The following is a 10,171-nucleotide window of genomic DNA, read 5'->3' as shown; positions in this document are numbered from 1 at the left end:
CCCTGCAAAGCATGATTCGACTGCTAACAGAACAACTTGTTTATTCTAGCATCGCAAAAGAGCGGGCGGTCAGGTCGACCGAAGTGGAGAGACGGGAGAACATGTTACTCGACAGAAGAAATCGGAGCCTCTCTCTTGGCGTCCGGGGGCAGCTGCTTTTATACTATCGGAGTCGAGGGCAAGAAGGAACGCCTCGTCAGAGGCGCACGTGACGGCGGGGCACGGACACGCTGAGAGACACGTTGAGACGAGTGTAGTGACGCATCCGCCGGGCCGGCGTCGGTCAGACCTTCTCGCTTCACACTTGGGGAGCTCCTCTCCCCGGCTGCCGCGCTTTGACAAGCGTGGGCACCAACATGCACACACACACACACGCACACACGAAGACACGTGGCATTGAAACATGCCTGGACGCGCTTGGCGGGGAGGCGTTGCGGCGGCGCTGAACGGGCCAAAATGTCCGCCGCTTTGAACGAAGCCCCGGCGTCCATTGCATCCGCGCCGGCTATACCGCGCGTCGTCGGCGAAACGTAACAGCGCGTTTCCGTCCATGCTTCGCAGCGTGCCAGCGGCGTTTGCTCGCGCGAGCATGCACGTGAAGCTGCCGCGACGGGCTGCAATTAAAAAATGCCGAAAACAAAATTGATCTAAAAGAACGTGTTAGCAGCCGTATTGTTTCTATGGGTAAATTCTTTTTTTCTCATTCAGAACTGAGCTTATATATGAAAAATTTTCTCAAAAATCGGGTCAAGAAACACCGAACTTTTTCTAAGTGCGAACGCAGCCACTGCAAGAAGTATCTAAAGTCTCCACAGCGTTGCACCTGATGTATGAAACGGAGTATAGCAACGCTAGCAACAACGCGTTTCCGCATTTGTCGTAAGGCTATCCGGCTATCGCGGAAATGGTCCAAGCACAGCACAGTTGATTTCGTCGGCACGAAATTATCTCTGCTCACCGCATTGCGCTGCAAGCTTCTTGTCCTTCGGGAACCTGTGAAACACCACATCGTCTCACCCGCCTGAGTTCGCGCAGCCGAATGCTGCACAGAACGAGGGCATGTTGGGCGCCCTTGGCTGTAGGCACTCACACAGCACCGAAGGAAAGAACGGTTTACGAAAATCGCAAAAGAAAACAAACGTGAGCGGCGGCGGCCGCGGCAAATCTCTCGTAGCGTCGTTCAGTAAAACGCAGGACGGAGAGAGGCATGCCAACACATGCCAGCACGCCGGTCCGGCAGCTCGGTCCCCGCGCGTGACGTCACTCTCGCCGGTTCTCTCCTCTGGCAACCACCTCACCCGGCGCTCCGGGAAGCGATGGGGGCATGTCCGCGGGGGTGATTTAGAAAGCGATTTCCGCCTCTTATATGAACAAAACGAAGAAAAATATTTCGGAACCGTAAATTATTAGGTCTGTTCTTCCCAATCCCAGCAATTCATGGAAATTGAAAACCGTTTCAGCTTCCCTTTAAGCCTGCGAGCATCACGTCGCTGCTGCACCAGCTCATCTAGTGTGTTGAGCTGTGCATTTTCTTGGAGAGCCACGATCGGGGTGATGCGGGGAAGGCAAATGATGACCCTCATTGCCTCGCGATTAACAGCCTCAAGGCGATCCCATTGTGCCCTCGTCAAATGCTGGAATTGGGCTTGATAAATAAGGCGTGGTTGCACTACCGCCTTCACTAATTGTCGCGCAACATATGAGCTGGCGCCGCCCATTTTAGGAACAATGCGCCTAATCAGACCCAACGTTTGAATTGCCTGCTTTTTAGCGCTGGAGAGCCAAGCAGTTCCGGTTCCCGACTCGTGTACCATAAGACCCAGAATTTTTATAGTTGAACATTGTTGAAGAGGGGTTCCGGATAGATGAAAACGAATGGGTGTTGCAGAGAGTTTACGCCGGCCCCAGCGATTGGCGACTGACATGTAAGCAGATTTGCTGACGGAAAGCCTAAGGCCGACCGAAGAAGCGTAAGTTGCCATGATATCTAAAGCTGATTAAAGGGCAGCGGCTTGAGTCTGCAGGTCGTGATGAGTGCTCCATACCGTGACGTCATCAGCGTACAACAAGAACTTTATGTCGGGTACATCGTGTAAGCGCCATGCAAGCGGGATGAAAGCAATATTGAATAATGTGGGTGATAATTCAGATCCCTGGGGTGCGCCACGAAGAGGGACAAATGAGCCGACGGCGTCACCACTGAGGCGAATTGCAAAATGTCGGTCTTCAAGGAAAGATCTCACAAAATTCCGTACTCTAGGGGGAAAATGCAGCATGTAATTGAAGCCAAGATGGCAGCATGACTGATGTTATCATACGCCTTTTCGACGTCCATAGCGAGGACAGTACGGACACTGTGGCTACGAGTTGACGATAAAACCGAGGACGCCAAGACAGCCAGCCCACCTTCAGTACCTATGGATGGACGGAAGCCAATTTGAGCAGGGTGGTAGAAACCGTGGTGCTCTAGCCACCACGACATTCGTGTGGCTAGCATTTTCTCAGCAAGCTTGCGCAACGTTGACGTTAGGGAAATGGGTCGGAAGTTGCCAAGGTCAGTCGGCCGCTTCCTTGGTTTCGGAATCGGGATCACAATAGCTGACTTCCTGCCTGGAGGGACAACGCCATCTAGCCATACCTTGTTAATGGTGTCGAGGAGTTGAGGCAGCACAGCGGAACTCAGGTTCTTGTAGGCCTCATAAGTAATAGAGTCTGGACCTGGTGATGTCTTGCGACTGGTACCATCTATCGCTGCAAGTAACTCAGGCATGGTGAAAGAGCTCGCAATCCCCTCGGAGTCTGCTGTAGATGGTAACCTGTCGATATGTGTCGGAATGCCTGCCAAGGAAGCACCATTGGCTGTTTGAGGCAACACGTCGTACTGCGGGAAAAACTTCCGGGCTGCTTCTCTGGCGAAATCATCCGGCGACAAGCCAGCAGCGAAGCAGGCTGTGGCTGCTGCGTCTGGACGGCGGCCACCGTGTTCCATGGAACGGAAGGTTCGCCAGAGAGAAGCATTCGATGTCTTGGATGAAAACCGCTCACACCACGTATGCCAGTGCCTCCGCGAGAGGTCGCGTTCATATCTGCAGGCCTTAGCAGTAAGGAAATTTAGTCTTGCACGTGCTTGTGCAGAAGTGGGGTCTCGGGATGCTGCCAGCTCAGCTTGTCTGCGAGCAGCCCACAAGTTGAGCAGGCCGATATCCGGTGCCGGTCGATCGACGTCTACCCAGCTGATGGTTGTAGCTTCATTGAGCGCGCTTTGTATGCGGTCAACAAGTAGTGGTGACGAGTCCACAGAGGTATCTTGGAGAACGGCGCGAAATTTGTCCCAGTTGACCACAGAACACTTGCGGCGCAGTCGGCGGGCCTGCGACGTGGTCACTACCCCAGCAGTCGGGCTTCAGGTGCCAAGTGGGAGTGGGCCAGGACCCGGCCACCACGTAAGATCCGGTGCGTATGTTGTACGTCGAGCTTGAGGCACAGCTCGCGTCGCTGAATCGGGATGGTTCAGTAGTACAAACAACGCATCCGCGAAGGCGTCCCACACACGCCTACCTCGAGGGCTAGAAGTAGGGTACCCCCAATCTGGGTGAGGGGCGTTGAAATCACCACCAACTAAAATAGGACACGCTGGGTATTGGAGACGGACATTCACTAACCAGCCCAGATTAATTCTTGAAGAAGAGCCACCGGCTGGTCTTATGTAGTATGACACTACCACAACAGTTGCCTTGGGTAACTGCACAGCTACTGCCACTACCTTCTGATATGAGTCACACCAGTTTTCAAGAGAAAGGCAGACCTGAGGATAGCGCGTATCAACATACACTGCCGCCTTTCCTGGAGGGGCAGCTGTGTGCACGCGATGGTCACTCATCGAAGGAGACACGTATCCACTGAAGCCCGGAATGACAGGCAAGGCGTTGGTTTCCTGTAGTAACAGGGCCCACACCTGCAGCTTGTTCATACGTAGACGGGATTTAAGCTCCCACACTATCGTTGAGAGCCCTGTACAGTTCCACTGAAGCACGCCACGAACACCTGTGCCCGCCATTTTGATTACGAGTCCAGGCGTTGCGAAATCACAGATGTCAGATTGGATAACTGGCTGACCATGAACCGCAAAATGGATGTTGTAGAGTTATCCGGCAACGGAGCTGAAGATCTGGTAGACTCTGCGACCGATACAGCAGGGCGTGACAGGGACGATGATGCAGCGGAATCGATACTTGTACTGGTGTGAGATTCCACTGCACGTCGCCGTCGCGCAAGTAGTTCAAGGTGCTGTCGGAGCATGGATACCTCTGCTAAAAGGCGGGCAATTTGATTGCCAACTGCTGCCATATCATCACGCGGATGTTCCGGCCCGCTCTGCTTTTGTATAACCAGCGGGCGACGGCGGTCTTTGCGAACTTTGTCACTGTAAGTCTGTTGGGAATGGGGTGCAGGCGGGTCGGGCTCGGAAAGCTCTGGCCAGTCGTCGTCATCCCACTGGAGCGCCGCAAACCTGTTTGATGTCGGCACTGGTTCTGTTGCAGCATGCTGAGGCCATTGCTTAGGAATCCCGCGACGAACCTTCTGGGTGGCCTTTTGCTTTGTGGGACAAGTTGTAGAAGTGATCTCGTGGTCGTCGGTCTTGCAGAGTCCACATCGATAAGACACTGCGCCAGCTAATACAGCTTCATCTGGCGCTGTAAATGGACAGGATCGGCGCATGTGGCCCGGTCGGAAACAGTTGTAACAATAGACGACACTGGGTTTATATGGCCGAGGTCGTAGAATGCAGCCATAGTAGTACAGGCGGGCTGGGGGAGTTGGTGGGCCCTGCAAGGTGACGATGCAAGAGCGCCCCTTTCCCATGTAACGCGCTTGACTGACACGGTGAGTAGGACAGTAGAGCTCACGCTGGAGAGCAGTCTGGTCCTCGCCAACGTCAACGTTGTAAACGACACAGCGCTGTAGATCCGAGCCCTATACCAGGTACACCTGGACCGGCACGGTGACCTCGCTCGTTATCAAGAGACGTTGAAGCGTTTGCAAACGCTCGACAGCAGCCAATGTCGGGAGCCATACAGCGATGGTATTTGACTTCTTCCGGGCCGTGAAGCCGCGGAAGCCTGTGGTGCCAAGACAAGCGTCTAGGTTCGCCTGAATAATCCTGTTCGGAATCTCCGTGAGGCTTGTGGGGGCCAGAGTTTTAATGGTTGCTTTATAGCAAACCGAGCCCGGTGTGGACACAACTGGGTGGTCAGTCGTTAGACAGGAACGCTTGCCTTGGGAGCCGCTGTTGGCCGAACACGAATATGGTGCAGATTGCTCCGAAGGACGCTTCTGAGAACCACGGGGGGCCGACGGCACAGATGGTAGCGCAGAAGACAAGTCCATAGGGGGTACTCGTTTCGTCATGCACAACAACTGGAGCCCCATTCCCGATCGGTGTCTGGGAAGCCATCGCTAGGCTCCGCCCTGACCGCAGATCACTCACGGTCTGATGTGCATTTCGGGAAGGCGATGGGTGGGCTGTAGCCGAAGGACTTGGAGCAGGAACCAGGAGCTGCGATCCAGGCTCAGGTGTCAATTGTGCGGCCGGTAACGCCGTCGTGACGAGCGGCCCGCCAGCGCGTCACCGGAGGCACTAGGCCTAGTCCCACTGTACAATTCAGCTGTAGGGCCGATGGAGTGACATTCGCTGAATGTCAAAAAACCAGACTGTGCATGAGCGTCCGGGGCGTCCTCAGATGTCTTGGAGTCCAATCTCTTGATGTATGGAACGTATTTACGCGGAAGGCGAGATTTTTCACAGGAGCGGTGAGCAGCCACCTTAGCAGGGAAACTTCATCGTCGTCCCTCCCCAAACAAGCACATCGTTGCAGCTCGCACACCCGAACGAGTCATCATAGAATAAAGAAACAACTTTAAAGAAGGAAAACTGTACCATAGAATAAAGAACAACTTTAGAGAAGGGAAGCTGTACCTTCCGCAGTGGTTCGAAAACAAGCAGCGGCAGCGCATGGAACTGATCGTGCTGATCGTGCAAGGTTTTCCGATATGCTTAGTCAGTATGTGTAGCTTGTTCATATTTTTGTGTCCAGTGATTGATTGCCTGTGTTTGTTGCTTGTGTTTATTTAATACTTTGGTACAATGAAGTCTTTGTCTATCTTGCCACACTTCTTACTGTAATGCCCATCAGGACGCTGTATGTTGTGCCTGTATTCATTCAATTTCCAACATTGGTGCTGTCAAGTGTTCCTTTATTTTGCCTCGTCTCCCCTACTGTAATGCCCACTAGGGCGATAGGTAATTACTTGAATAAATAGATAAATAAAAATGGCAGCGAACTACACACTGAAACTGACCCACGCCACGTTCATTTGGTCGACCAAAACGACGACAAAGATTTGCTCGGAGCCCCTAATGCTAGGTGCGAAGCGGCAAGAGGTCGTTGCGCCGCCATATGCACGTGTTAAGGACATCATGACCGGTGACGCCTACAGGCAAATGATGCGGCTCGTCAATAGGGAACAGCTCGAAATGGTTCGCGAGGTCATCCACCGCCTAATGACGCCAACTTCCAACCCATAGACTGAGAATGTTACTGACTGGCGCTCTCGGCCGTGGCAATACCTTCGTTCTGCGCCTTATTACGGGCGCCCATAACCGCTACGCTAACACTAACGCATACGTCGCGTGCGCCACAAGAGGCAAGCAAGCGGTGGCGATCAGTGGACTCACCGTGCACTTCAAGCTCACTATGCGTGCCTACGGGGGCCTGCGCGACGGAGACCTGTGCAGCGTTCACCGACGTCAAACGCGTCATTGTGGATGAATGCAGTGTGACGAGCAGCGACACTCTCGCACGTGCCGACGACCGTCTGCGACAGATCACTGGCAATCTGCATTTTGCTCGGCGCGACCCCAGAGTGAATCTCCGCATGGCTGCCATTGGCTGTTTTTGAGCAGACGCTCTTTCGACGCTAGCGCCAAGGTCTCCTTCAGTTATGGTCCTAGCATGAGGGCGAAAATTTGGCAAAATGGCGGCGCACGCGATTTTTTACGTTGTCATGGCAACAGAAAGAGCAGGCACGCGGCACCTCCTCACCTTAGAGCTCTTTGTTTTTCCTTTGTTTTTATTATGACGACCCGCTCCGCTCTCTGTCCGCCCTATCCCGTGCCCCGCGCGCCTTTATTCTTGCTTTCTTTTTGCCTGTCCGCTGCGCTTTTCTTTATCGCGCGCGTGCACTTACCCAGGCATTGTTTGTGAACTGGCGCGTGGTGCGCCGTGGGTTCCTTATGCGTTAGCACGCAAGCAGTTTTGTCCATACTTCGACTATGCCAGCATATGCAAGAACATATACAAGTTCCACTTCCAACACAACAGTTCCTTGGCCTCGTTTTATTGACTTCGGTTTCCGAAAACAAATATTTTGCCAAAACTTGGTACGATACACGCTAAGAAAGTAAATGAAGGTGAAAAATGCATGACATGTGCAGTCGACCAAAAAAGTTTACGGACCAAGAGATCTGACGACAATCTGAATATCTCCGCAGCCTCAAAACGCAGCCTGGTATTCCCGTTTACAGCCTTTACTGGTATATGTGAACAACATTGTGATGTATGGTTTTACTGGCTGTTTTTAAAGGCTGCTCGTATATTTCGCATATTCTGAGACCCTATGGTCCGTAAACTTTTTGGTCGACTGTACATGATTACTAAACAACACAAAAGTTAACAGACAGCCAAATGACAAAAAGATATGGAACTCAAGAAACCGCGAAGGCTGTCTCATGTACACACATATAAAAGATTTTTACATAATGCCCTGAAGACCAAAGTGTAGAAAAGATTCTGATATACTCACTGAGATTTTGCACACAACTGGACGACGTGTATGACATAGTGATGACAACTAAAGAAAGGGTAAATTCACTGCTAATGGCAAAAGAAATGACCTGCAAATTCCTAAAAATTGAATAAAATACTAAGATTGTTTGATTTACATTGTTTGATTGACAGCCATAAAAAAAGCAAGAGCTTATAAACCTGCACAAAGGTATATGAAATGTGTGACATCTTCATTAATACTGAATAAAATGGAAAAGACATGACAGAACAAAATAGTATTGTACTAAAGACTGAAACACACATTGTCACATTATTGTGCACTTGGTCACAACTCGAGTAACGGTGGCAAGGGGGAACAGAAGGTAGTCAGCTTTTGCAGCAGCACATAGAAAACATTCGCAGAAAGGCCTATTCCTCAATCAAAGACCAGGTAAAATAAGCCAACAACACGACTTTTCTTTCACCCCGAATGCAATGCTTAGCATTAAAATTACGTCACTTAAGGAACTAAGTCGTACCTACTGGGCACCCTTTTGTGTAATAAACACGAACTGCAAAAATCTGCATTTGGGACAATTGCAATGCTCGTGCTTTCCGGAAGAAGAAAAGCGTATCATGGGGGGGGGAGAGGGGGGGGCTACACATGAAGGTTGTTCGCGCGGTTTTCCCATCGGCGCGCGCGATTACTGAGACAATACACAAACACGAACAGTAATTTTCAGCTGTTAGTACGTTTGTAGAAAGTGACACGCAGAAAAAGCACTGAGGGCTGAATGGAAAGTCGGGCAAGTCACTGAAGTTACAGAATGAGACTTGGCACAGAAAAACACAAGTCGTAGACCAGGTGACATTAAGGAGGGACATCTATTTGTCAGCTCTCTCTACCTGTAAGAAGGAAGCGTTGCACAATCCAGGCGTAACGACGTTCGGAAACACATGCCTCGATGCCTCGGCTGCCGCGTAGCCGGTGCGTTCTAATTGGCAGGAGACCAAAGAGCCTCTACTGACGCCCATACAAACAAGCCACAAGTGAGTGAACAGAACGTGCGGCTTTATTGGCAGAAGACAAGCAGTGTACAGTCTCGTGCAATACCAGCAATAAAATTTGTATGTCGAGATACGCTGGAATCTTTGACGTGAACTCGTAAAGGGCGATCTACACGACGGACCAAATTGCTCTTTTGGACCGCGGTCCGCGGATCACGTGATAGGACGTCACCAGTTCGTGCGTACCGCTGTTGGCCCGCGCAAGACCGCGGCCCTCGCGGTCCAACAAATCGCCGAGGCTTTTCCCGCTTCCGTTTTGGCGGCGGACCGCATGCAAACCGCAGCGATTTTCGCTTAGCCAACGAATGTTGTCCGGCAACAGAGTGTCTTCAGCCAAATCCAATCTAGTTTTCGACTGAGCAAAAGCCAGTCAAGCCAGTCGTTTCATGTCCGCCGTTCCGCCTACACGTGTGTGCAGCAGATATATTTTTTAAACACCGTGTCCTCTTGGAGTGACGAGGAGGTTCTTTTCATTTTGTATACCTCGTTGAGCAGTTTCCGGCTTTGTGGGACTCGAGCCGGAATGATAACCATGGGCGCGTTAAGTTAAAGGGAAGCTGAAGAGTCTGTCGAATTCAATAAGACGCTCATATACGGATGCGAGAACCTTATAAACCATGTAGGTAATATTTGGGTTTTTTTTTTTCAATTAGGAGCGACGTAATCGTCGGTTAAAATTGCGCTGTAGTTCCGCCCCCCGTCGAATGCCGCGCGCTGCTGCTGACGCTGACGATGCGAGCGGAGACCGGAAACCGCGGTGTTGCGACGTCAACTCTAGTGTTTTGTTCCTTCGCAGCCTGCGCGACCGCGCCTGACCGTGCTTGTTTCTGCGTGCGTGCCATCGTAATCTGCTTCGATCGACCCTGCATTCCTTTGTTGGTGCGTCTGCGTGTATGTAGAGTGGTAGTCAACGCGCGCAGCATCAACTGAAGTGGTGGGCCGATCATGCCGGCTTTCTGTGTAGCCTATGGTTGCACGAGCACCAGCGGCCGCGACGATGTTGTCTTCCATTGCTTCCCACAAGACAAGAAGCTTTTAACGAAGTGGGAGGCTGCTGTGAAGCGAACGAATTTCAAGCCCTCAAGAACAACAGTGCTGTGCTCCAACCACTTCCGTGACGAGGATTATCACGAGAATTTATCATTAAAACGTGCGTTCGGTTTGCCAGTCAAGTCGGCTCGTCTAAGGCCCGGCGCAGTGCCGTCAGTGTTCGCGTACACAAGGAGCTCGTCACCGCTGTCAAGGCTGCAGCTTTCGCGAAAAGAAGGAAGCTTGAG

This window comes from Dermacentor variabilis, chromosome 3 (assembly GCF_050947875.1).
Source record: "Dermacentor variabilis isolate Ectoservices chromosome 3, ASM5094787v1, whole genome shotgun sequence".
Taxonomy (NCBI): Eukaryota; Metazoa; Arthropoda; class Arachnida; order Ixodida; family Ixodidae; genus Dermacentor; species Dermacentor variabilis.
The sequence above is the reverse complement of the archived record's forward strand: the minus strand, read 5'-3'. Positions refer to the sequence as shown.